The sequence below is a fragment of the Chlamydotis macqueenii genome, chromosome 1, assembly GCF_036417535.1.
Source record: "Chlamydotis macqueenii isolate bChlMac1 chromosome 1, bChlMac1.mat, whole genome shotgun sequence".
Classification (NCBI taxonomy): Eukaryota; Metazoa; Chordata; class Aves; order Otidiformes; family Otididae; genus Chlamydotis; species Chlamydotis macqueenii.
The window spans coordinates 22,416,756-22,443,425 of record NC_141556.1 but is presented as its reverse complement, the minus strand read 5'-3'; the positions used below and the strand labels follow the sequence as shown (position 1 = coordinate 22,443,425).

At 41.8% G+C, this 26,670-nt stretch overlaps 1 protein-coding gene across 8 annotated transcripts in view; it reads left to right on the top strand.

Moving 5' to 3' along the window:
- PLXNB2 (plexin B2) overlaps positions 1 to 26,670 on the top strand; it is a 258,670-nt gene that overhangs the window by 105,931 nt on the left and 126,069 nt on the right. Inside the window, exon 1 of one of the 8 annotated variants that reach the window (XM_086747144.1) lies at positions 5,566 to 5,583. The exons of 6 other annotated variants lie outside the window; for them this stretch is intronic. The gene's annotated coding sequence lies outside the window, so the exon portion shown is untranslated. Of the gene's footprint in view, positions 1 to 5,565; positions 5,584 to 6,026; positions 6,931 to 26,670 lie in introns of those variants that run through there. One more of the 8 variants, XM_086747134.1, reaches the window with a different exon arrangement.

Sequence of the window (26,670 nt, the reverse complement as noted above, 5' to 3'; positions counted from 1 at the left end):
GCAGCAGTAGATTGTTTCTACAAATCCATGGTTAAACGGATTTCATGCCAGAGTACCATGGAGAATAAAGATTGTGTAGTAAAGAGCTACCCTCTAATCAGAGCAGCTGTGCAATACATGGGTGAGGGATCCATGTCTCCTCCTCAATGCAAGGAGAGGCTGTAGTCCGGTGGGAAATCTCAGGCACCCGTGAAATCACAAAACCTCTGGCTGCACCCTGCGTTTCCTCGTTCCACCTCTTGAATCAACTTGTGACCTTGCCTCTGTAGAGCTGCTTCTTGTCTCTGTGCCTGGCTGTGCCTACAGCCTGCAACGTCCCTCTAGGGCCGGGGATTAGTCTTGTCCTCACTGGAGGACACCAGATTGCTAAGGGAAGTCACTCTTGGTCACATTCTTGGTAACACACTGTCTTCTCATTCAGCTGTCTGGTCACATCTGATTTAGCACTGCATTTTTATTTGGAAAAGGAAAGGATGCTGTACGCCACATTCTTTTCAGGTCCCTAGGCCTCTCCTTGACCCTGGCAAGCTTTCATGGGTTTTTGTTGTTGGTTTGGTTTTTTTTTCCTTCATTTGTAAATTGTATTTCTTGACTGTCTAATGTAATCTGCAAGGGTTTTGTTCGTATTGTGCACGACAGGTAGAAAAGGAGCCTTTTTTCAGGAGAAGTAGATCCTCATTGCTGTTTATCTAATTAAGGTTAGAACACTTATGTTCGCAAAATAACTTTGTGGGTTTGATTTATTCCCTTTCAACCATACTGAGAAACTTTGGTCGGTGATGGAACCTCTGTACATTTGAACAATGCTATTTTATCTCAGTTTGTAAGACAGGCTTTCGGTAACTTTCACACTTTCTAAGTAAAGCTTTTAATTTTTACTCCTAGGCAATAAAACTTTGCAGAGGAATGTGAGGTAATTGCATGGATGGCTTGATTTGGAGCTAGATAATTTCATGGTTTGTTCACTTGGTTAGAGAGTAGGAGAGACAAGGATGAGAAAAACAGAGAGAAGGTGCTTTAAAATGCACTTTTCAGATTTCCTGCCTAATGGTGGCTGGCACTGGTGTTTGAGTAGAGATACATGATTTGGACTTGCTTAACTTGACTGCAGTGGTTTTGTAGATGCTTCTATTTTGGAAGACACTTGTTTGATAGGTCTTTTCTGACAGTTTTCATAGAATCATAGAATCATAGAATGGTTAAGGTTGGAAGGGACCTTCAAAGGTCATCTAGTCCAACCCCCCTGCAAGGAGCAGGGACATCCCTGACTAGGTCAGGTTGCTCAGAGCCTCATCCAGCCTGGCCTTGAACGTTTCCAGCGATGGGGCCTCCACCACCTTTCTGGGCAACCTGTTCCAGTGTTCTATAACTCACATCGTAAAAAATTTTTTCCTAATTTCTAATCTAAATCTACCCCCCTCTATTTGAAAACCATTACCTCTCGTCCTATTGCAACAGGCCCTACTAAACAGCCTTTCCCCATCTTTCTTGTAGGCCCCCTTGAGGTACTGGAAGACCGCTATCAGGTCTCCCCGGAGCCTCCTCTTCTGCAGGCTGAACAGCCCCAACTCTCTCAGCCTGTCCTCATAAGAGAGGTGCTCCAGCCCTTTTATCATCTTCGTGGCCCTCCTCTGGACCCTCTCCAACTGGTCCATGTCCTTCCTGACTTCTTTCTGATGCAGCCTCATTTGGAAGTTCCTTGTTTTCCTTTTGTGCTTTCCCCCCTCTCCCCCCCCCCCCCAAAAAAATACTATGGCAAGTAATAACCACAAAAAAAGCTTCTTTTGAAAACCCTCCCACCTGAGCTGTTAAGAGCTTGAGTGATATGGTTTATCACTTACACAAAACGCAAGATGGAATGACGTTTTTTAATCCAAGTATTCTTGCAGGGGGTGTTTTTGAAACAGTTTGCTGCAGTCATTGCAGATGTTCAAAAATAAATCTGCCACCCTTTTCAACTTGGGTGATAAAGGTTCACATTTTACTTGGTCAGAAACTCGATTATTTTGATTCGTTCTGGGGATGAAAATTTGCGGTGGGAAAGCTCATCGCTTCCTGTTTAAAAAAGGCTTGGGTTAGCAAAAGGTCTTCCAAGCAAAGTTTAGCAATGTTGCAGTGTAGTTGTCCATCAGGATGGAGAGGGGGTAATCATTACTTCAACCAGCTACATAGTATTGCTCTGACATGGTTCTGCAGATCTTTAAGGACGAAGTTGACTTGAAAAGAGCATCTGAGCTTGTCAGGGCTGATGTCTCGGCGTGGCAGGCCGGGCCGTGAGTTTGTGCTGGGATTATTCACGCCACTGAGCACTTACATTCGCGTGAACAGGCTCACCCTGAGGAATGAGAGCGACAGATGCCGGAGCAGACCGAGGGGCAGCCGCAGCAGTGCAGGAAGCCTGAAGCTGCAGGAACCGAGCACATGCGATACTTTTTCTGCAGCCAATTCTTTTAAAGCTCCGAAGTCACCACCTCAAGATGTGTTTAGGTAGGATTTACTCACATGTTGCACGTGGGATGTCTGAATGGCAGACCAGCGCCAGTGCTGTGTTTTGCTTATTTTACAATTCAGCACAGAATTTCAGAGCTTTTGATCCATGGTGATAGCGAGAAGGAATTGGTCCTTCTGTCACAACAATTTAATTTTTTTAAAAATAGTTCTCTGTAGCCTTATGTAGTATTACAGAGCAAACCCTTCCCCTAGCCACCTTCCCTCTGCTCCCCTGCCACCCAAACTATAATAGGAAAATTTTAAAAGTATACAGGGACTTTAGAGTTTGTCTGAATGTCAGTGATAATAATATTTCATCTGAGCAGAGGGAAAAAGATGTGAATCTGCCAGTTTTGCAAACACCCTGAACAAACTCATTTGTCAGACTGAGAAAATGTTGAATACCCATATGACCAAGCAAAAAATCAACAAGTTAATTCCTTAAGTAAGACAGGTTTGGGTTGTTTTTTTTTTCTTTGTAAAAGAACTATGCTACCTACATTTATCCTGAGGCCATGGGCTGAATTCCTTTGTAATGAAGTGAAACTGTTCAGATCCTGTTTTACCTGTTCTTCAACTTCCTATTTCACTTTGCTTTGCTCCTAATCTTTTTTTATGCATGTTTTACTCTTTTCAGAACATGATATTCCTGTAAGCAAATAAATCCCCTTACTGAAAAAAATAGTGCACGTGGTTTATAGTTGTTGCTTTTAGCACAAATTTATCGTCCTGAGCTTCTGCTGGTGTTACTTCTGCTCTAGTAGTCCACCCAGTTCAAGCTGTGTTTGGACTTAATACTATATACGAAGTGTTGCCATCAAACATTGCATTTCCAAAATAGTTGAAATCAGCTGGAAAACTATGTTAGTCTCCAGGATCAGCATTCTTGACAGCTGTGTCACTTGTTTATGTTTCTTTTGGTTGGTCTTTCAGACTCCCCAGCTAGAGGGGCTCAAAGATGCATGTCTTTTTGGAGAGTCTGTCCATGTGTCCATTCATCCGTGTGTGCATGTGTTTCAGATTTCCAGCACCAGGATAACTGCTATAGTATTAATTGCTATATAATTTCTAGTATTTCTTTAGACTCGCTGCAGTATTTCTTTAATGCAGTCCTTTGGCACTCATCTTTCCAAACTCTTGTAAAATGGTCCCCCTCCTCCCCTGCATGGCAGCACAAGCTGTCAGGTCAGGTTTTCTACTCTGACATAGCAAAACCGTATAGCCCATACTGTGATACAGAGCACGCAGAAGATAAACTCTGTATTGGGAAGAAAGGGAGTTTCAAAGCCCTGGGCCCTGCTGAGTGTAGGAGTACAAGTCATTTTCATTTATTATCCATGTTGTTTGAGATTTAGTTTTACTTCAAGCCTGGTTGATAAGAAATCTTGAAGATGTGTGCTTTTAAGTTAGTTAGGAAGTTTGTTACCCTCCCAAATAGCCAGCAGCTAAGAGCATCTCTTGCCTGGCTGAACTGATCCTTTAGGAATACATTTGCCAGAGCTGACCTCAGAAGTGGGTCTCCTGAACAGTGTCATCGTCATCTGCCCACAGACAGGAATAACAGCAGGCAATCTTCTCAGGCTGCCTACAGGGCACCTACAGTATATCTGTCTGAACAGCCAAGTCATCCGTAAATGACATCTGAGCTGCTCAAATCATGTATGATATGTAGGGGCACACGGGCAGAGGTGTCTTGCCTGGCACTTTCACACACCCCTGCTCCCTGCTGTTGTAGTGGTGACCTGAAAAAGGCTTTTCTCCTCTGGATTCTTGGGAGTGCCCAGGACCATCACTCCATTCCCTCTGCTGTTGTGCCCCCAGTGCAGGCAGGGAGCATAGACATCCCTGCAGTGCCTGACCAGTTCTTAGCACTGAGACCATTCCGAAAAAGTGCTTTGTGTGCTACTCCCCTTTGCTTGGCCCGCATGCTCCAAGAGAGCTTTTATTCACTTATCCTTCAGTGTGCATTGGAATTGGCTTTTTCAAGTAACTTGAAGCCATCAGGACTAAAAATCAATCTTTCCTGAGTGAGTGCTGTGGGCTGCCCAGTGTGCATGCCAGGGAGCGAGCGTGCCAGGGAGTGAGCGCGCCCTTTAAGAAATGCATGAAATAAATACCCCTGTGCACTTGACAGTGCCAAACACTTCAGAGTCTGTCTCCGTTTTCCCTCCAGACCATCCTTCCAAATAAATAGCTTGCTTGACACAAAGAAGGATGAAGTTAACCTGAAGCCTGACTTGGAGTCAAAGTATATGTACCCTTCCATGTCTGGCACACGTGGGGCACGTCAGTTGCTGCTTGACTGATTCCCAAAACCTACAGCCTGGAGAGCGGCAGCACTGCCATGAGTGCCCTGACGTGGGCTCCTGGCTGCCATTCCCAGACTTGTAATTTCTCGTCTGTCCACCGTATCCACGTAGCTGCTCCCCTGGCTGGTTCCCAGCCCAGATCACGCCGGGCTAGTCTCAGCTCCTTGGTGAAGTAATAGGTAAGGAATGTTACACGCACTTGAGTTTCTTCTCCTGGCAGGCTCTCCTTGCTGTTTGCTGCTTGCCTACCGATTACCCAGCCCAGCAATACCTGCCTTTTTTTAAGCTCTAGCTGTCACCATGTGGACTCTCCCACATTTTACGACCTGCTGCAGACTGAGTCAGCCGAGGGATCCCAGCCAGCAGCTGAGCGTTGCTCAACCTTATGCTACAGCTTCCATTACTGCGGCACAGAGGAACCCCATAGACGGGCTCAGGACCTCATGGGAAACCACAAATCTCTTCTAGAAATGTCCGGCATCCTCTAGTATTTTTACAAGCTTCTCTCTTATGAAAAAAGGAGGAGGATGATGTGGTCGTGCTGAGCCGATAGACACAACTGAGACAAGAAAGTCGAGTTCAGCCTGCAGCTCAGCAGAGCGATGGTTTTCACTTAGCATCTTTATTGGCATTACTGTAGTTGTGTATTTACATCATGTGCCAGCGGGATTTTGAATATGTTTGCCTTCAGACAGAGGTTCTCGTTTGCCAGTTGCCTGTTCTCCGTGTTTTGGGCCTGAAATAAGTGCAAAGAGTTTTTGGAAGGAGAGATTGCCTGCTACAGGTGGGTCCATGTGCTTATTACACTGTCTGGAAGGGAGCTCATTTGGATATTATTTTGAAATTCAAAACTAGTGGGTGGGAGGAGGAGAAAAATTTATTTCTTTCTCCCTGTTCCCTTTCTCTCTCTTTCCTAACATCTGTCTACACCCTGGATTTCCAGCTTTTTTTGGTTTTGAGCATTCCTGCTGTTCTGCTTTTCTTTTAGTTTGCTTTTGTTTTGTTGTAGAAATAGCTTTTTGCCAAACATTTTCTTCCTTCTGTATCACCTAACAAAACTAATTGTTGTGGGATGATCTATGCAGCGACTCCCAAATTTCTGCCGCTGTACAGCACCATCCCTATGCTCTTTCACTGCAAAAGGCAGAAAAAAAAATAGTGAACTAAACCAAAGGGGAGGCTTGTAGCTGGGAGACCCGAGCCTGAATTTGCAAACTAATGACTAATTTCCCTAAGTACTTGCCTACTCCTAATTACATCTAGATGAGATTCTTGGATCGCTTGGGGCAGGCATATATTCTTGAAGTGCCTTGCTCATCTATGTCACAAGAGAATAATTCTAAATTACGTGTAGCTAGTGAGATGTATTTACCCAGGATTAAATTCGATTTCTGGGTTCTGGTTTTCAGGAGGCCACAACAGCTTGAAGATCGTACTCAACCTGAGAGTACTCCAGATTCTCCTAGCAAAATCATCATGTAGTTTATCCCACTCACCCTCTTGGAAAGGCTTGAAGGTCTCTGGGGCCTTTGGCTCTGCACTGTTCTGAAAGAATACGTATTTAACGCCAACTAAAGGCTATGCATTTCTCATCAGGGCCCTGTTAAAATATTGAAGAATGAATGATGGTGGTGTCTTAAAGAAAGTCGGCATCAGTCCTTCTGTTGGCATGTTTTAGCTGAGCCTACTACTGCCATTCTTAATTGTTACTGTGTCTGTATTGTAAGAGGCAGTCCCTCCTGAGCACTCTCATACTCTGAGTGAACGCATTTCTCCACCCAAAACTTGTTGTGACACATCTGGTTTATATTGAGACTGCTGGGTTTCTGCTAAGCCCTCCAGCACAGAGGAGTCTTTGAGACATTTATTCTGCATTCCAGCTCAGAGCTATTTGCTAGGGGAAGAGAAAGCAATGCTGTGTGTCTTTCATTTAAAACAAAAAAACAAAAAAAAAGAAAGAAAGAAAAAAAGAAAAAGACTACCTTTTGGAATGCAGCTTGCCTTTTGTGGTAACCCGCATGAAGGTGAAGGCTGTAAAGACCACAGAGCCAGGGCTCAGCCTCCAGGATGGAGTAACTGTGCGTTGCTGTGATCAGCACGATATCCCAGTATTTCTCCTACATCTCCCAAGGTACTTTGTTTGCTAGTTAACACTTGCTGCTCTGTTTTTCTGGTTTTGGTTTGGTTTTGTTTCTTTGTTTTGCTGCGAGGTGTGCCTTTGGCTGTGGTGGACTGTCTCTTAGAATATAGATTTCCTATAGCACCACTGGAGTGTACAGTTCATATGTAGCTGCTGAGGAGAGACCTAATGCGTCTTTGTCACTCGCAAGGGCGTTCTTACTTTTCAAAATAATTTTCTGGAGTTAATGAGAGGTGATGTGGCTACTGGCACCGCTGTTGGCTCTCCTAATGAAAAATTGATGTTTTAAGTGGTGAGACACGTTCTAGCTAGGCATTTCCTTTCACTGTCATTTACATATCTTTTTTCTTCAGAGTCTTATAAATCACGTAAGTGCTATTGAAGATTTAAGATATTTATCCTTCTGTTATAGAAGCAAACAAAAAGTACCCGTTAAAGCAGTTCCAGTGAGAACTGATATAATTATAACTTGTTTTGTTCTTAATTATTTTGTTGCAGGCTGCAAACACTGAAATACTTCCTGTTGAAATTTGTTACTAGGTTAATGTTCTGTTTAATATTTAGGAGTGTAATTCTTGGTAGCTTCAGACTTAACTAGGGCTAATTATGCTTCTTGCCAAACACTTTTTTTCAGTTCTTTCTGTCCTGCCTTTAGAAGAAGTGTCAGCAAAAACCTAGTAATAGCATTTGAATTAAGCTTCCTGGAGGGGTGTAGCATGAGAAGGCAAGATTTTCTTTTAATTTCATGGAGTTTTTTTCAAGATTCATATTACGTGCAAAGTAATAAAATTACTAGCTTTAATTAAATTAAAACAATAGTTTGCCTAAATTGTAACTACATAATTTTAAAGTAGCTATATGCATTAAGCTTCCCTTTTAATCATGAATCAATCCAGAACACTTCCTGTAACATGATGAACACTGTCATAATTTTCTTCCATGAACACCTGCAGTGGATGCAAATGGACTGTTTCTTGATTTCTGTTGTGTGCAGTTTAGTTATGTTTAATTCATTGTATTCTTTGATTCCTGCTGTCTCTCAGCCCTTTCTGACTAATTCGCACAATATTACAAAATGTATGTGATAGTTTCTCTCAAATGCAAGCAGCAGCCTCTGTGAGGCGTGGTGATGCTCCAGCTTGGAAAACCTTTCATAGGTAGAGGTCTAAGCAGCAAAATGAAGTGGTCACAGTACACCTTCTTAATTGTAGCTCTCTTCTTATTCCTCGGTGTCTTTTCTTAATTGATATTAAATAGATACCTATTCTCCTCACTTGTTCTTCGAGCTCTTTGTTCTTCACTGTTTGCCTGAACTGGTCCCACGTAAGGTCCAGATAAAACATTTCACGCCGCATTTGCCTTGCCCGCACTTCCACTGCCATCACTTTTTCACACAGATTTACATAAAAGCAAGCTTGTGAACGCAGAAAAAGGTAATCCTGCAAATCCTTTTTGTCAGATATTCTATTCCTTCTGTCTCATAGTGCGCAATTGTCCTTTCCGTGCAGTCTGCTGGATGAGCCCAGCTCGCTCTCTGGCCTGGCGCTCAAGGCGAAGGTGCCAGACACTGTGTAAAGCAAGGAGAAAAGCTGGAGCAGAAACACCTGCTCCTTGAAGGCCCACCAAACGAGCAAAGACACCGGTGGTTAATGAATGAGCTTGTTAAACCTCTTCCCCCACTAAAGCTACCCTTCATGAAAGGTTTATAGCTCCTTTTTGAGAACATTGTTAAGCTAATCTAAGTAAACTCGTCGGAGTTGCGTCTGAATGTCCTTGCTAAAACTCCTGTGTATCTGCAGCGCTCTTTCTTTCGGAGAGAATGCTTTGTTGCTCTTTGTCAAAGAAATTTCCATTAAAAAAAAAAAGTGTGGAAGGAATAAGGGAAGATCTTTAATCCACTGGTGGTTGTTTATAGATATGAAAATAGTGTAGGTGACTTAAATCCTAGATCCAGGAAGAAGCACAACAAATGGAAGGGCAAGATATTTCTTCTGCATGCGAGTAAGAACCTAAATCACTCTCTGCTCTTTTAGAAGTCTGGAGATATCTTTTATTTTAATGAGAACCATATAGGCTTTTGTGTGTGCTCAAATGCGCAGAATAAATTGAAACTTGCTTTCTGTGTGCTGTCACACATCGTGCCTGGAATGTGGTTGTGCTTCTGGCCTGGTGAGATCAGGTTGGGGTTTTTTTGTTCAAACATAAGGGTAATTCATTCTTCATCGTCAATTGAACTCAAGCATTTTCAAGCCAGCTGCCAATTGTGATACTTGCGCTACTGGCTTTGTGGTGTATTCTTTTGTCTCTGTGGTAAGAAATTGTGAGCTCTAGTCTGGTGACCTTAACCTTTTTGGAGGTAAAAATGAGTCCCTTGTTTGTCCAGACTAAAGTTTTCACTGAAGACTTCAATTTTTGTTCTTGCTTTCCTTCTTTTTTTCTGTTATGTGAAAGTAATGTCCTTCCTTTATGTGTATGAACTTTGCAAAGCCTAGCAAAAGCAAGGAAATGCATTTATAAGTCTTGGTACCAGAGACCAAAATTTTCTTGTTTCCTTTTACCGAGGAAGGGTCACCTTGTCATGCAGTATGATGGTGTGTCCATAGCAGCTTTCAGAGGGGACTATGAAAGGGAATGCATCTGTTGCCAAGCCAAAAAAAAGTTGCTATTGAAAGAAAACGTACTTGTGGGTTTCACTTTTGCTCAGTGCCACCCTCCTTTGGGATTTTTTTCCTCCCTTATAAATTATGACAGTGGGGAGGAGACTGTGAAATAACATTATTATTCTAAATGGGTAAGTGTGAGGTCTCTCTCTTTTTAAAAGCTTTAAAATATCAAAAATGAGTATTTTTATATATGGCTTAAATTTATTGAGTATCGGCACTTCAAACGGTCATTAAGAGTGAATCACCCTTATAACCAGTGTTGTATACTTTTAGGGTAACAAAACAATTCATAGTGTTGTGAAATGCTTTAGGGGTCTCGTCTTCTTTTTTGTGTGTTCCTTCTGTTCAAAAATGCTTCTTTTTCAGGTTGTGTTAGAGAAAATGGCTTGTGTCTGTCGTACTGAACTGCTGTAGTGGAACGGAATCTTTGGAAACTACGTGGTTTCTTTCCTTGACAAAACATGTTAAGAGAGAATTGTGGAGAAAGAGCTGGTGTACCCACTGTGACTTGCTTAGCTTTTCTTTCTTGCAAAGTAGGCCAAAGCAGTTATTTTCAATTTGGACACATTTTGGATCCTTTGGTATGAGGCATGTTCCTGAAATCTTAAGAAGAGAAAGGGCGGTGACAGAATGGAGGTTTTTGGCTGCTTCCCTCTGTCCCTCCGTGGAACACTGAAGTGACCCACTTCTGTGTGATACAGTTAGTTGCAAACTCCAATAATTCATGTTTATGCTTGAGCAATTTGAAACAAATGAGTATTGGCCTGCAATTGAGTCTCACAGGAGGGGCCTGCAATACCAGCCAGGATTGCTGGTATTTAAGGAGTTGGAGGTGCTGGTGAAGGCTTCATTTGGAATAGTTTTCTCTCACTGCCTTATATATTTAAAAAGTGGAGGGGCTGGTCAGAATTATTTTTTCTTGCAGTTAAAGGAAGGGGATAGTGTAATATTCCAGCATTATGGTTTAGCTGTTACTGTTACATGACTGGACATACCCAAAGCAAGGCAGTGTGAAGCAAAGGAAAGGTATTTATGGAGCAGTTTGTCAACCAGCCTACCGAAATGTTTTGAAATGTGCGTCCGAAGTCTAGAATAGGTTTTATTAAGCTATGTCTGTAGCTACCACATCTATAAAGTTACTCACCTTTCAAATGTTAAGAGAATAAAATTAGTGTGTCCCAAGAATCTGAAGTCAGTGTTGCAGCAGTAACTGTCTAGCCAAAATACTGAGCTTTTCACATGGCTATCAAAGATGTTTGTTGGTTTGGGATTTTAAAATTCTTTATTACTTCTTCCATGCTATTTCATTATAGGCTTTAGGATGTTAGGGTTTTTTTTTCTGGAAATTGGACCCCCTTGTACTTTACAAGTATTTTTCCTTTTTTTCTCTGATATATTGCCTTGGTCATGAGATGAGAACAGAATAGATGCTCTTGTTAGTCTAGCATGAAAAGTTGGCATCTGTTGTGCTTTAAAGCAGATTTCCAAGTAAACTGTAGAAAATCTGTAGTCCTAGTAAGAGGATGAACTTGTCATAATCACTGCTTTTAAGAAAATAATTTTTCTGATTTATTGGACGATAATTTAGTGAAACATGCCCAAAAAAAAGGAGGGGCTAAGGAAAATGTAATGGCTATATTAACAAAACAGGTGAGCATAGCCAGCTTTGTTATTCCAATATGAACAGGTCTTGTGAATCCTTAGTGTAAAATCCTGATCTTAAGTGATAGTGAAGGCTGGAGTCAAATATGGAGAGCATTTTCTTTCTTCCACATCTCCAGCATTTAGAAGGAATAGTAACCCAAGTACATGCCAGAATCTAGAAGAAGATTTGCATACAGAAACCACTGAGAGAGAAGAGTGCAGATAATATGGAAAATACGTGATCATCCGGAGAGCAAGAACAGTCTTGGCTGGTCATTGTGCATCCAGTGCGTGGGCATCCCTCTGCAACTGACAGAGGAGAGAGGTGAGCATAGAGGCTTCTCTGGGATCTAGTCATAAAGGAGGAGACTGTAAACTTCCTTTCTTCCCTATCCTCCTAAACGTGTGGGCTCTTTAATCAATTTGGGGTATGGCAGAAGGAGATGTTATTCCAGTGGACTGGCAGAAATTGGGTAAGAAGGGAAGGAAGGGTATTTCTGAGGGTTTTCATGGAAGGATGCTGCTAGCTCTTGACATTTGTCCCGGTCAGTTACATGTATTTCTATGTACTGGAAAACCTGCTTTAAAGGGAGAGGTTGGGATTTCCAGATGCTAGAGTATATTTTGAGATCTGCCACAGCAAAGTACCGAAAACCAGCTAACATTTAAGCTAACAAATCTTGTTTTTCATCTTCTTTCACCTCACCTGGAAGTGAGGAGCAGCTCCTTCTGACTGCCCAGCACCCTTTGAACAAGACTGGTTTCACTTTAGTGTTTACGCAGCACTACCCATGCACAAACGTGGGGCACTCCCTATGAAATGAAACAGAGCCACAAGATGCTCGGATGAAGACTGTCAGTGGGATTGTAAACATCCCCATCTCTGATTTCTCCTTTTTTTGCAGTTTCTTTTTAAAATGTTCCTTTGTTGGGAACGTTATGGTAAGTGTCTGAATGCATCAGCAGTGACTTTCATTTCACCTCCTCAAGTCTCCTCTTATAGCAACATCTGGGAAATTCATTTAATTTACTTCAATGTGAAATTACTTTCAATTTGTCAGAGATCAGCTTTTTACTTTAAATGTTTAACTCATGTGTGAAGCACATATGATTAGCTGATATTATTTCAAGAATTAAAGTTTGTGTTGCTAATATTCTAAAGCTTGGACAAATCCAAATATTTTGGTGACCGTGCTTTAATAGCCCCTCTGATTACTTTATGATAAACAGAGATAATTAGGTAGCTTACAATAGTGTTGATTTTTATAGCAACATTTCTTTCTCAGCACTGTTGTAATAAAAATCAGGAAAAATAAACTAGGCAAATCTGTTTAGTTTGCTTTGCATTTTCTACTGGCAGATTCTTAGTGCTTTGGAATGGGTTACAGGAGAGGTAGCAGCAGGATGTGACCTGTAATTCCTGAACATTTTGGGTGTAGGTAATGCAAACACCCCTATAAAGTCCTCCCAGGAAACTATCTGTCTTAATGTTATAGTATGCAATTTACTTTTCTGCTTCCTCTATTATTCCTCCATTTTTCCCCTGTTACGCACATCAGCACGGTACATGAGTATCTACTGCATAATCTTTTCTCCACCAGTCCTGGAAGTATGTGTGCATAGAGAGGAAATTAATTTGGCGTGAAATGCAAACACTAAATAAGAATTAATGTTTGAGCTTATCTAAGCAGTGGAATATATACACAATATCAAGCAGTATTGTCACCCTAAATATACGCAGCAATGAGTAGTACCATAACAGCCAAATAAGCAGTCTTGTGCATTACTCCTCACCAGCTGTAGGCTCTGCTTACACCCTATGGTACTGTGATTCTTTCCATAGGGCTTGGCCATTGCCAATTAGCAGCTGAGAGAGGGGCGGGACTGGGAGATGATGAGACATTGCTTTCCCCTCCCTGTTTTTCTTCCCATGCCTATCTCCCCTGCCCATACAAAGGGATGCAGAACAAGGTGCTGGAGTGAAGCAATCACATCTAGAAGAATCTGTGACTCCCAGGAAGGCAGGAGGCAGATGGGATTATACTTGATTAAGTGGTCAGACATCTATCACACATCCAAGGACATCAGTGAAAAAGCAGAGGATTCAAAAGCCCTGATTTTCACTGTATTGCTATATTTCTACGTTGTGTGTGACAGACTGAAATCCCTTATGGACAGGATAGCTCTAAGCCTCATTCACAGATCTCTGAAATAGCACTGACCTCTGTCCAAGAGGTTTAATACTACATGGTGTCATACTTGTTTTCTTGATAACGCTATTGGCAACAGGATATCAGTAGTCTTCACCCTTTCAAGGGGTGCTGTTCCCAGGTTTTGCCCTTCTCTAACAGCTCAGCCAATATGTTAGGTTTTCCCTCTGAAGAACTCCTCTCTCCCTTCCAAACCAGTAATAAGACTCTTTGCCCAGACAGTGGATTAAAGCCACTTAAACCTTTACCGGCTTATCAAAGCAGTAAGGAATTTAGATGAAGATTGTAAATTTACATAAAACGGCACTGTATTAATATATGGAGGGTGAAGTATAATTAAGTGAGCCAGTGCAATACATGACAAGTGAATGGGAAGGTGCCCCATAACAAGGGTGTCGGTGATTGCTCAGTCTGTGCAGTGAAACAGGAGTACTTTGAACACGCCTGGAATTTGGAAAGTACATATCCACTCAGGAGCATTAGTTGCATCATTGTGTTTAGATGACTTGTTTAATTCAGAGTTAATTACTGAATTCATGTTGAAAACCAGTCTGCTCATCTGCTGCTACTCAAAGTCTCAGGGAGGCCAAGTAAGCATAAAACAGCCATTTTGAGGAGTGATACTGAAGTGAGGGTAATCTTCTTACGTTTTAGCTCCTTCGTGGAAAGTGCTTATCTTTCGGCCAGGTGCACCGGAAGGTACCGCCAGTAAATACTGATGAGTTCATCAAGGAGGGAAGTGATAAATGGAAGATATGGTTATAGCTACATAACCGTTAAAAAATCTCTTTCTTCCAATTATGCTATGTGCAACAAGGATTGTAAGCATTCACTGAAGATACAGTTTTCTGAGCTACAAGGATTTACTGATTTATTATATTTTTCTCCCCTCCATGGAATCGGTGGGGAGGATTAACTTTCACTTAGACTCAAACGTCATTTTTCACCAGTACTGTCACCCCTATTCTCCTTCCAAATGTGCTCCTGAAATGTGGCAGGTGGTTTTGTCAGTAATTGCATGCTACTTAGTTCCATTTAAAATGAAAGTATAGAGTACAGTGGCCTTCCACTCTGATCACCGGCATACCTCACAGCCATGCCGTATTGACTGAGAAGAGGCAGAAAAGTGGGCTCTCCTCCCCTTTAAATTGAAAAGATGTGTTATCTTGCTGTATGTTCCCTTAGGAGCCAGTAACTTAATTTCTGGGCAATAAGCTTCTGCCTCTAGTGATTTTTTTCATGACAAAAACAAACTCAACTTTTTTTTTAAATGTCCACAATATTTTTTTTAATGGAAAAAGAAACAGAACATGGTTTTGAGTATTTGAAATGAGCAGTGGCTATTCTGTGGATCATAGGCAAGTTTCTGTTATGGTATAAATATGCTTGATCTCGTTCTGAAGCCAGTAACCATGCTCTGGTAGAAGGTGGCTTTTCTTTGGCCCCAGCTGTGCTAAACACTATTATAATTAGCACGATGGTTAACTTAATCAGAGCACTTGGCTCGGGAGAGAGGTGTTACAGAGTGCACCGTAATTAGCATTTTTATTCCTTTGATCCTGAGTGTGCTCTTTATTGACAGAAGTATCAAGAGCTGGTTTGTTTTTTTCTTTTAACACTTCAGGAGACGGAAATACATGTGGCTGGTGAGATTACGAATTTATTAATTAGGGTTGTTTTTTTTAAATACAACCCTCCCAAAGGAAGTAGAAGGGAAAATGATCTCCATGTGTGGAAAAAAAAAATGGCATTGGGCCTCAGCCTTCAGCGCTGCAGCATTTGGGCAGGTATGCAGCCAGGAAACACCTCCTGGGGCAGCTGCAGCCCTTTGGAGTTGCATGGACAATGTTAGCAGCATCCTAACCATTTCCAGCACACCGCCGTAAGGCTGCAAGGCTGTTGTTCAGGTGTGTAGAAAAGGCTCCATTTCCTTAAAGTGAGGAACGGGGAGTGCTGAAAGTGTGATGTGTTTGGCAAAAAAAAAACAAACCCAAGGGTTTGGTTAATACTGTAGCAGCTAAAGCTTTACATCCATGCCAGCTCCGGTCACTGAAACACAAGCATCCCATCCTGCGAGCCCAACATAAGCAGGTGGTGAAAGCATTCAGCGGAGCAGATGACTGGTTCAGTTCATGAAAAAACATAACATTTATGCTGTCAGACAAAATTCTGAAGACTTCCAAACTTGCATCTGGCATCACCGCCCTGATTGCAGGGGAGGAGGGTCGAGATGCCCAGGAGGCTCTTCACATTACATGCCACCGAGCACAGCAGTCGCTCTCGCTGCCAACAAACTTGGGATGTGAAAGAAAGAGGACTTTTGGTAGATGAAGCCACTGTCTGCCTTCCTGGGATAGCCTTCATTAGGCTTGATAAACACGCTGTCCTCTTTGCCCACGTTACGGTGGGATGCCTGTAATGCTTTGTATCTCTAGCGCATCCATGCTGAATTTGTCTCAGTTGGTTTTGAGCACTTGTTCAGCAATCTGGAGCTAATCTTTTATGTGCTTGTTTTTACTGACTTTGGGATAACGTTAGCTCAGGTATTGTAGACACGTTCTCTGTATACAACTTCCATATGACCACTGTAATTTTTACTATTGATTTTGAAAAGAAGGTATAGTACTGTTTATAATGGAAAAAACTGGGGAAAAATTCTCCTTATAAGAGCTTTTTACAGGTTTTCGCTCTTCCTTTATGAGTATCTGTTGTTTTTCAGTCCTTTACAAAGAGGAAGAGCTGTCCTACGCCTGTGCTCTTCCAGTTCATTTGTATCTCCTTTGCCAGCAGAAAAACCGTATGCTAATAGAGGCTGCAGAGAATGCAGCCATCATTCAGGGACTTCCTATGTTATCCTTGACTTCACTAGATTACTTTTATCTACTCAAGATGGATAAATAATTTTTAAAACATTTATGTAACTAGGTTTTAGGTCAATAGCAGGTTAAACGGTTTATTTAAGTAATCTTCCCTGACGGAAAGTATGTGGAAAGACCTTCTCTCAGTATTTTTATAAGATTATTTTCATATCAGCATTAAAGCAGCAAGCAGTCTTCTTGACAGTAGACTTGGAAGATACCCATTATTTGAGAGACATGATAAAAACAGTATAATCTTTTCCAATACCCATACAAAGCCAGCAATTGTCTGTTTCTGCCATTCCAGTTATTTATGTAATTATACTTAATACCACACAGATTTGAGAAGAAAAAGAAATTGTTGCTACTGTTTCTGATTAATATTTTTCCATTCTGAGATCATAAAAACAGTAAATGCCTCTTATGGTGGTAGAGAGAAGAAAGGACTAGGGATTTGCAAACAATTTAGCAGAGGAGCTGAACGGGAGGGGAGCATGTGCCTTTTTTAAGTCTGTCTCCTGTCTGCATAAAGGCACCATTCCTAAAGCTCACAGACTGCTAGGAAATGCTGCCATTGCATAATATCACTTCTGAGATGTTAATACTTTTATTAAACTAAAGTGTGCAGTAATTTTGCAGTGGATTTCAAAGGTATAGGATTTAACCAGCTTAAACCTGGGTAAATCCAGACTATCCTGCTTTGCCCAGTTCTTCTGTGTCGCACTCCTGGTGAAACTGTTTACGTGTCTGGTGGCCAACAAGTGTTTAAATACCAAGATACCTCCTATACTGTCATGCTTAGCGTAACTGGGTTGACCAGGGTCAAGAAGCTCTAGCTGGTAAAGCCCCTGCCCTCCATTTGATCCCACATGCTGGAACAATCCAAGGGTGCTTGAAAATGCCCCTGGAAAGCACGCCAGTGCTTTCAGGCTCCTAGATTAGGGGAGCTGCTTGAAAGTTTACAGCTGTCTTTTTGTCTTCAAATTCACTGTGTTCACGTGTGCTCAGTCTCAAGTATTTGGGTTGCTTCTTCACAGTGTCTGAAGAGAAGCAAACTGTACATGTATCACTTCTACAGCAGAAGGCTCAAGTTAGAAGTTCAGATTGGTTCAGCAAAGCTGGTGTATTCATTTAAAGCAGATACAGGAAAAATTGAATTTTGTAGACCCACTCAAAAAATAAATATATGCTCATAGGTTTTATAACATTATGATCATCTAGGTTGCTCAGCTATAGTATTATACACTTGTAGAAATTCACCACTTCACTCAGCTGGCAAGTTCTGCTTGAGCTAGATAGTATCTTTTTTTAAAGACATCCAATTGCAATTTTTTTTTAAAGGCTTTAGGTGATGGCAAATTTACTGTGTGCAAATGTAAAAGGTTCCAGTAACTTAATTACATTTATTTGTAACACTTCCCCCTCATTTTTAGCCTGAATTTTGCCTCAAAGTTCCGTTTTTCAACGGAACTTGTTATGCCCTTTATTAAATGTCTCTCGCTAATGTAAGTATTTATGGACTGTGATCAAGCCATTCTGAACTTCCTCTTCGTGAAACTAAATAGACTGAATTACTTCTGGCTCTTGCTTTAGGGCATCTTTTCCTGACTCTGAGTCCTTCTTGCAGCTCCATCTTGAATCCTTTCCAGTTTGCCAACATCTTTCTTGCAGTATGGATGCCAGACATGGCCATGCATGCTTTTAATCATTTCAGTAGTGCTGTATGAAGTGACAGAACCAGTCCCAGACATCTTGCAGTGTAAGAGAAACTGAATTTTTGCTATTGCAGGACTGAGGGTAAAATGAGTTCACCCTGAAGATCTGGGCTTGCTACCCCAACTGTGGGAGAGGGAAGGAAGAGAGAGTGTGGCTGGGGCTGGGAGGAGCTGGTTCCTGCATCTCCTCCCATCGCCACTTCTGCCAGAAGTAACAGGAGGAGGCTCGACTCCAGCAAAGGCAAAGCAGGCAGCAGGTCTGTGACTACCACTTAGCAATGTTTTGCTTACTGCCCCGTTGCCCTGGATAACGTCAGCTTCATCTGTTCCGAATAATGCTCCTCTGAAGTGCTGCAATTATGTTTTCTGCTTTGAGTCTTCCTCTAGCTCATGTATTGAAAGATTTCATTAATTGTCCTAGCCACTGCGTCCCTGCCAGAGTTTTAGTTGTGGCTCAGTGTGGCCCTGAAGTAATTCTTCAAGTTGTTGCTTTCCCGATTAGTTCACCACCTTACAAGTTTAACCTGTATTTGAAGAAGCATGACCTTACATTCTGTGACTGCTATAAGTAATGCCATTCAAAGAGCCCCTTAAAGCATATTTTTCAGCTCACTCCGAACTGGCTTGCCCTTAGCCTGGCTGCTATACCATTAGTCACATCACCTTCACCTTGACTGCCACAATGCTATTTTCTTCCACCTCACTTAAGACAATAGATTAGAGAAGGACCAAGATCTCTCTATACACAAATCAACCAGAAGTTTCATTTGGTTCTGGGAGTCTCATCTTTCTGAAGTCTCTCCTATTTAATTGCAACACTTCTGTTTTGTGGGATGCATGCATTCACTTTACGTTCCTCTCTGAGTGGAAGAATTAAAAAGACGAATCATCTTTCTTGTTGCAGTTCTTGTATTGTGCGTGGGGTTCCTGCTACTGCAATGCAGTTGAAGATACTGCAGAAGGATATTTAAATTCGAGCCAGGAAAAAAAAAAAAAAGCCTAATTAAAGTGAGGAAAAAATTATGAATGCATTTCTATTTTTAGGATTTGTGAAACTTGCCTTAACAGAACCTTTGGGCTTAAATTAGTAGACATTCCATTTTTAATTGGAGCATTTTGCTGCATACGATGGCTTAAAATAAGGGGTGAGTTAATTAGGCATTTATTTGAAAGGTAAAACATTCAGGCAAGCCAGAGTGCGATTTTGGATATGATACTGACTGCATAGATAAAGGGACTGTGGGGAAGGGTGGCAGATGAGCAACAGACAAACGACGCTCTTAGCTGTGCTTTCTGGGTGCTATCCTTAAGCAACCAGGGCAAAACAAAGATACCGCAAAACATACCAAAAATAGTACTTTTTCAGCCTGCAAACTGTACGTTCATGTTTGCGTCAGGAGTTGCAGAATCTCGCAAGAGTTTTGCTTTGCTTACACTCCCTCCCATAGGTGAGCTTCAAGGTTTGTGTATTTGTGCTTTTTGCTGCTACCCACATTATGCATGCACTAAAATAAATAGGGATTTGCTGCCCGGGGAGTAATGTCAGCTAGCTGAGGTTTTTTTTTGGCAGCCAGCAAAAATAACGAGGGAGAAGGGGAAATCGTGGAAGGCTCTGTGGTAGGCAGTGCTCGACGGGCAGTGTCCTGCTGTCAGACAGGAACACAGCTCCCAGGGGTTGCCCTGGCAGAGCAGGTCCACTGCTGTGTCCAAGTGATTTTGATTCCAGAAAGCTGATCCTTTTCCCAGTATGCTGGATCTCAAAGGAGTTACGTCTGCACATTGCTGGTTGTTACCAAGCTAGAAGCTTTAAGGGAAAAGGAAAGGAGCATTCAAGTTTGCAAGACTGACTGCATGTTTTCCAGTCACGGATGCTCAGCAACCACTGCTCTTACTGCTGCTTACTCATACTACCCTAAAAACATGCAGTTAAAATTTTTCAGATATCAGCAGATTGGGCTTCTGTTTTCTGTGTGAGAGCATCTGCTTAGAAAAACTGAATTGCATTTTTGGTCAGAAACTGAGTCACTGGTCACAATGCCAGTGCTTCGTTCCTGTCCTGGATGTTACCCTTAGCCATAAGAGCAGGGCTGTTGCTTAGGGTTTCATGTCCTGCATGACCTCCTTCCTGAATGCCAGAGCCACCGGAGAAGCATTAGTGCCTCCTGTACATGCTGGCAATCTTAATTACCTCATCAGCCCCAGAATAAACGTACAGCTAATCAAATATGGCGATGAGAAGTAAAGTGATAGGCAGACTAGCAGGATTATGGTAAAAATGGCCACTGGGTGAAGCTTTTGTGGTGCATTGCTTGGAACCAAGTAAAATCCATCTCTTCCAAACATTGTGTAGCCATTTAGGTCACATTCACCCCTGTTGTACTTAGGAAGCATCTCCATTGATCTGAATTACATTTTTCCCGAGTGATTTGCTGGATGCTGAATTATCCTTTCAAGTGAGGTCGGGGGAATTCTTCCTTCCATTTCTTTCCCTCGTAGCGGGAAAAAAGGCATGATTCTGATCATCACAGCAATGGAAAGTGATGTTACCTTACTTTACCAAGCACAAGCATATATTTGAGTTTGATATCTGCAAAAATTGCTTATCAAGGTTGGTGATTACAGTTAGCTCAGAAAGGATACAAAATTTTACTGACATTAAACATTGAACATTAGCATTAAAGTAGTGAATTCCTGAACTGTGGCATTGTAGAGTTTGGAGAATAATGGCTTTTTGATCTAGGCTAAAACATCCTACTTCCAAGTTTTACTAACTTCCACATTTTCTTAAAAGTGGATAAGTTCTACTTTTGATATAATGCCAGTTGTGCCAAAGTAGCTTACATCTCCCTCCTCAGAGAATGCTTTGCTTCTGCTGTGTTTCCAGTCTTTCTAGAACTTAATTTAAACAGATTTTGACTTTATCCTTGAAGTGTCCACATAGAAACAGTGATATCGCGTTGAGTCACTTTGGTCTGTTGTTCTTAATGGTGGCATTTGAAATCAAAGCAGGGGTGATCCCCATCATCCAATATGGAGAGCAGAGAGGGGTGGATGTTTCCAGCCTAGTGCTGTAATATTTTAAATAAAAATGCAGAGGTGTTAGTTTTCATAGAGGCATAGTACAGTACAACAGCACAAGCTTCCATGGTTTGAGGGAGGCTCCTTGTTACGGTAGAAGGCTGGTTATGTTTCCTTTTTTTTTTTTTTTCCCTTTTTGATAGCCATCCTTGTTAGTGTTATATTGTAAGCATATTTTAAAAACAGACAATCATCTCTGCCTCCCAATTTTCCTTTTTTAAAAAAAAAAAATTTGAATTATTTGATCACTTTAGAGATACCATCACAATGACTTTTCTTTTCCTAACAGCTCTGCCAGGAGGAAATAAAATTGAATGTTTCATTATTAGCCCCGTACCATTCAGACAATCAAGGAGTGATTATTATTTTTTTTTTTAATAATTCCAAGTTCAAGAGTAAAATATTGGAAAATTGTTAAAATTACTCATGTTTAAAAAATGAGATAACTTTTAAATGCAAATTGATATGGTAATGCTGAAACTTAGAGGTCTAATTTATTCTACAAATATGAAAAAAAAAAGAATTTTTAGTATATTTTTGAAAAGTTCAAACTTATGTTGCAGTTCTTGCAAACTTGAAATACATTGTGGCATGCTCTTGTAAAAGATTAAATATTATGTTGGCTAAATGGTAACAAATGAGCGAGTGTTTATCATGGTAAGGAGTACATCAGGGACATAACCATTAGCCAAGGGTAATTTAGTTTTAGCATTATCAGTTAGAAATACTGCAGTTGAGTGGAATATTTTATTACATGAAAACATCTGTAACCAATATATCCCTTGGGAAGCTTACGTGACCTGTGATCTGTTTGGAAAAAAATGTTTTGGTTTTACGAGGCTATTCAAAAGCAAGTATGCACAGCAGGCCGTGTCCCAAGGAGTCTGGAAAGGGCTCCCTCCTCTTTGTGTACCTCCTGGAAATTTCTGGGAGCCGTAGCAATGTTTCTGCATTCCAGGCTGTAGTTCTCAAACTCACTCCGTAACCTGTGGCACTGAAAAAGATCTGGGAAATGTGTACAGCCGTGCACACACAGCATTTACACACAATTATCCTTGCTATAAGGTATCCTAAAACACTGCAATCTTAGTAAGGTTCAGACAAAAAAGTGCGATGCAGACATCTGAAAGTATATTTATATTCTGTTAAAGTGTCCTAGCGATACAGGAACAAATAGCATCCCTAATATATTTCTCAGGCCTTGCTGTGTACCTTTTCGTGGCTGCTTTTTTTCCCTCTCTTCTTCATTGAAGCCAGAATATGTCATCCCAGCTTAAATTTGCAAAGCAGTCGCCTGGGCTCATGCCTTCATAGTGCTTTGGCAGGAAAACAAAGTACCCAGCTGCCGAGACCGTCAGTCAAGGCCTGGGAACTTAGGGAGCCAGGAAGATGGGCAGATAGACAGCCTGAGCTTGACAGCCCATTAGGTACCTGACCTTCTGCTTAAATGACTATTGAATTCTTGAAGATGTGGATTAAGGCTCTCTTTTGTTCGGTGAGTTCAGAGGTGAGATCGGCAGATAGGGGTGCCAATTAGAGACGGCTTTGCCATGCGGAACTGCGTGTCCTGCGGGCGCAAGGCCGGATCACGAGCAGTGTCTTAGCATGGTGTTTCTGCAGAGAGGAACTACCGAGAAAAACTGCAGCTTCTTTACAGAGAGGGAAAAACCATCACACTCTCCCAGGACCTCATTGCACTATAACACTCCATAATTAGAGGTAAAACTACTTTTTTTTCTAGTTACTTGGTTAGTGCCTACACCCAGCGATCAAAACTGGCCAGTCTATGACCATAGGATATACAGGCATGTTCCAGACCATAATATGTCAAGCGCTTTTTCAACACAGGCTACAAAAGTAATAGATTTCATGCCAGTAAGACCACGACGTTGCCTTTCTGGTGTCACTTCCAGTTCACACTTGCTACAGGCAGCTCTGCAGCCACTGAGGCCCAAATGCAGCAGAGTAGAGGGCATTTCTCAGTCAAAAGATCATTTTTCCCTTAGAGTGAACTAGTGCTGCTTTTTAAAAGGTCTGCCTTGTTTGGGGAATATTTAAAGCACAGTGTTGCCCATTAAGTACTTTATCAGTGCAAAAGTGGAGCAAACCTTTACAGGCATACAAAGCAGATCTGTGACCTCTTTTGTCTGTGGTGATAACGCTGTGCCTGGGATTGGGCTGACTGTGAAACAGAGTGTAATTCATCCCAAAACTTCCGTCTGTTCGAAAGATATCAAAAGTATGTGCTGATGGGCTGGTGGCACTGCATGTTGATGGAAGCTATAGATATGGGAAGAGTGCAAAAGTCTGTTTTGACCCAGCAAGGAGAGGGGCTGTAAGGAAGACAGGTTATTTCCAGGATGGAAAATCCTTCATTTCCAGTACCCTGCCCTGCAAAGTGAATTCCTGTGAGACAATGATGCACCCTGAGGAGAGAAATGAATGTGAAGAAATGTCCAGGAAATGAAACCATGTGCATCTTGGGATTTTATCTCTTATTTGCAAAGAGATCGGGCTTTTATCCCAGCCTTGCAAATGGCATGTCTGGCAGGACCATATGTATTTCTCATTCTCAACAAAACTAACAAAGTTGACCTGGGAGGCTAGACCTGTGTAAATGTGATTTCCCATTTTTAAATGGTGCTATAGATAAGACTGTTCTCAGCCACTGGTGAGTGACTGGTCTTGGAAACCAGCCACTCTGCCTTGCTGTTGTGCTCCGGGTGCATCAGGGCAGGGTGGGTCTCACTGCTCACGCTGGGTGTGAACTGCAGCCCTGTCTCTCTAAGGCACTCTGCCCTGTGGCATGGGGTGGATACTTCCAGATTAGCAGCACCAAACCACATTCTGTAAGCTATGTAACTACTTTAGTATTAGCTGAGAGGTAGGGGCGATCAGCCCTAAAACAATACTAGGCAAGTAGTCCTCTTGTTCTGAGACTCTTAGCAGAGCCACAGTTGCCCTTGGAACTGAAGATGAGTGTCATGGCTGTACTTTATCCATCTACGGGACAGTGGCGGGCAAGGCAAGGCAAGGCAAACTTTGCGTGACACAGTTGGCTAAGCTTTGTTTGGAGAAAGTTGCATCGTTTATCATGGAGGAAGTTGCATCATTTATCATTCGTGACCAGAAAGGGTTTTGATTCTGAGATCAGTGCACGATGTCTAGAAATGGGACAGCTTGTTTTGTCTAGTTTTTTGAGTCTGCTAATGTCAGGAGGTAGAAAGTTCAAGTCTAATGTTACTGGCTGCACTCTCTGTTTTCAGCTGATGGGACATAGAGAAGGCTATGGGGAACAGCATCAAAAAAAGGCAGTGAAGGTAATGTAATGAGGGAAGGAGAAGGTATGTTGTCTATCAAAGGAGGCAGCTGAGCCTCCCATTTGGAGCAGAAATTTGTTGCAAAGTCAGTGTTTTCACAGTGTGAAAATATCTCTGTTATTGCCACAGGCAGAAGAGCTGGTAACAGAACGTGCAGGAAGCTCTTTGATAAAACACCTACCTTGTTTCTTAACTTACCTGCTGTAATTCAGCGTTTAAAAGGCAATGAATGTTCTCCCACCACAGGTAATTTTTTAATCTCTGATGTTTCTTTGGAGAGATACTCTGAGTCTTTTTGAAAATAAGAACAAACATGTACAAATCCAACTTTTTCTTTGAAATGGTTTAAAGGTTTAGCTGGAAAGAACTGGTTAAGTTGGATGAAAGCAGAGTGGCGGTACGACAGCAACTGTTTGCTTGTGTTTTACCCCACTGATTCCCACCCACTCCAACCCAAATCATTGAGTTAAGGAATGTTATAAATTAACACGTGCTAAATTTTTAGATGAATGATGTACGCTGTTCCCATTAACATCATCTTATGTCACCAGAGCACTGTTTAACAAGAGGTGTGTAATTCTGGTAATCCCCAGGAAATCTGTGTGTTGTTTACCAGACCCCAGTATTTTAAAGAAGAAATGTGCTTTGCCAAGGGACCTGTAGCATGTCAGACTTGAAAAATGCTGAGAGGAAAAAGTGTGTGTGTGGATATAAAAACACATGCCTTCATGGTAAGCACATGGAGGTAATTGGCCAAGCCGTGGTGTTTTGCTTCCATAAGCAAAGCAGAGGAGGCAGTCAGGCCAGCTGCTTTTATGAATCTTACTCGCAGATCTGAAGACAGGGGTTTCAGAGAAGCACCTTGCTTCTTACAGCTGATGACAGATCTTGCTGTTTACCTACAGCAAATAAGCCTAAGAGGCAGCTCAGGTTCACTTTTCTTTTCCCCTGTTGTTAAATCCAGATGGACAAAATTGTGGGGTCTAGTTTGTCCTGAACCTAATATCACAGGTGTTTTTTTTTGCCCTGCAGATTTTCCATTTAAACAGTTTAGGGATTGTAAATGTGTAGTGATCTCTTTTAGCTCTGCGATCCACTTGTATTAATGACTTTTCTTTTGTGCTACTTGGCTCATGGGGTGAAACAAATTAAGGGCTGTATTAATTACTCATTGGCCGATTAATTTATTTCACTGTAACTCTGTTTCGGATTTGTAGAGCTCTTTGCATAAACTAATTGATGCTAATCATAATATTCCAAGTAGTTTTCATTAATAACTTAAATATCATTGTTTTGGGAAGTTGTTTAGCCTTTTTCTGGCCAGCTGGTGCTTGAAAACAGAATTTGGCAATGATTTAACTTCAAAAATATGGAGTTAGTTTTCTGCAGCTGTAAGCAAATGAAATTAGTAACTCAAAGGTGTGGGATTTTCTTTGGATGAAACGTTAATCAAGTCCAAATCCAATTGTCTTCTAATCTAAAGTTAAACATGAAAAAAATGTGGAGTAGGGACAGGGAGTTTCCTAAGCCTTTCACACCTCAGCATGGCTCAGGAGGAGAGGGAAGGAGGAGGGAGAAGTTAGTGCCAAAGCAATCACATCTTTTATCTCAAGAACTATTTTCAGCAAGGTATGCTGATCTTATTTTCCATCCTCCCACGCTTTGGATAGGAGTTTCGGGAAAACCTTATTCTTCCTTTGTGGGTATGGATTTAATAGAGGTTTCGATACCAGGGAGCTGCCGACCTTTCAGGCAGACTAGTGGTTTGACTCACCGCAGAAGAAATTAAGGTATGTCGGTTCAAATAGGAAGCTGATTTGCCGTGAATTGACAGAAAAATCTCTCTGCTTCCTACGCTGCTGTTGCAGACTTTAACCACTGTGTGCAGAGGGAAATATTGCTTGTCAAATACAGTTTTCCCATGGATGAGAAAGGTTTTTAACACTGCAGCATTACAAACAAGTGGGTTTGTCGTGGCGGAGTGGTAGCACCCTGACCTGCTTTATAATCCAGGGAGCAGGGTGTGGGATGGAAACAGGGCGAGTGCTTCGCCAGACCGGAGCAGCATCCCCTTCACAGAGGTCCTGCACTGGCTTGCTCAGGTCACCAGCCAGTGCTGGCTGCAGGGTGGCTCTGTCCATCTCCAAACCCCTGCTGCCCTTCCAGCGAGCGAGGTCCGAGGATGAGGAGGAGAACGAGGCCTCCCAGTGTCACCACAGCCCTGCCAGGCCTGCACCTCGGCG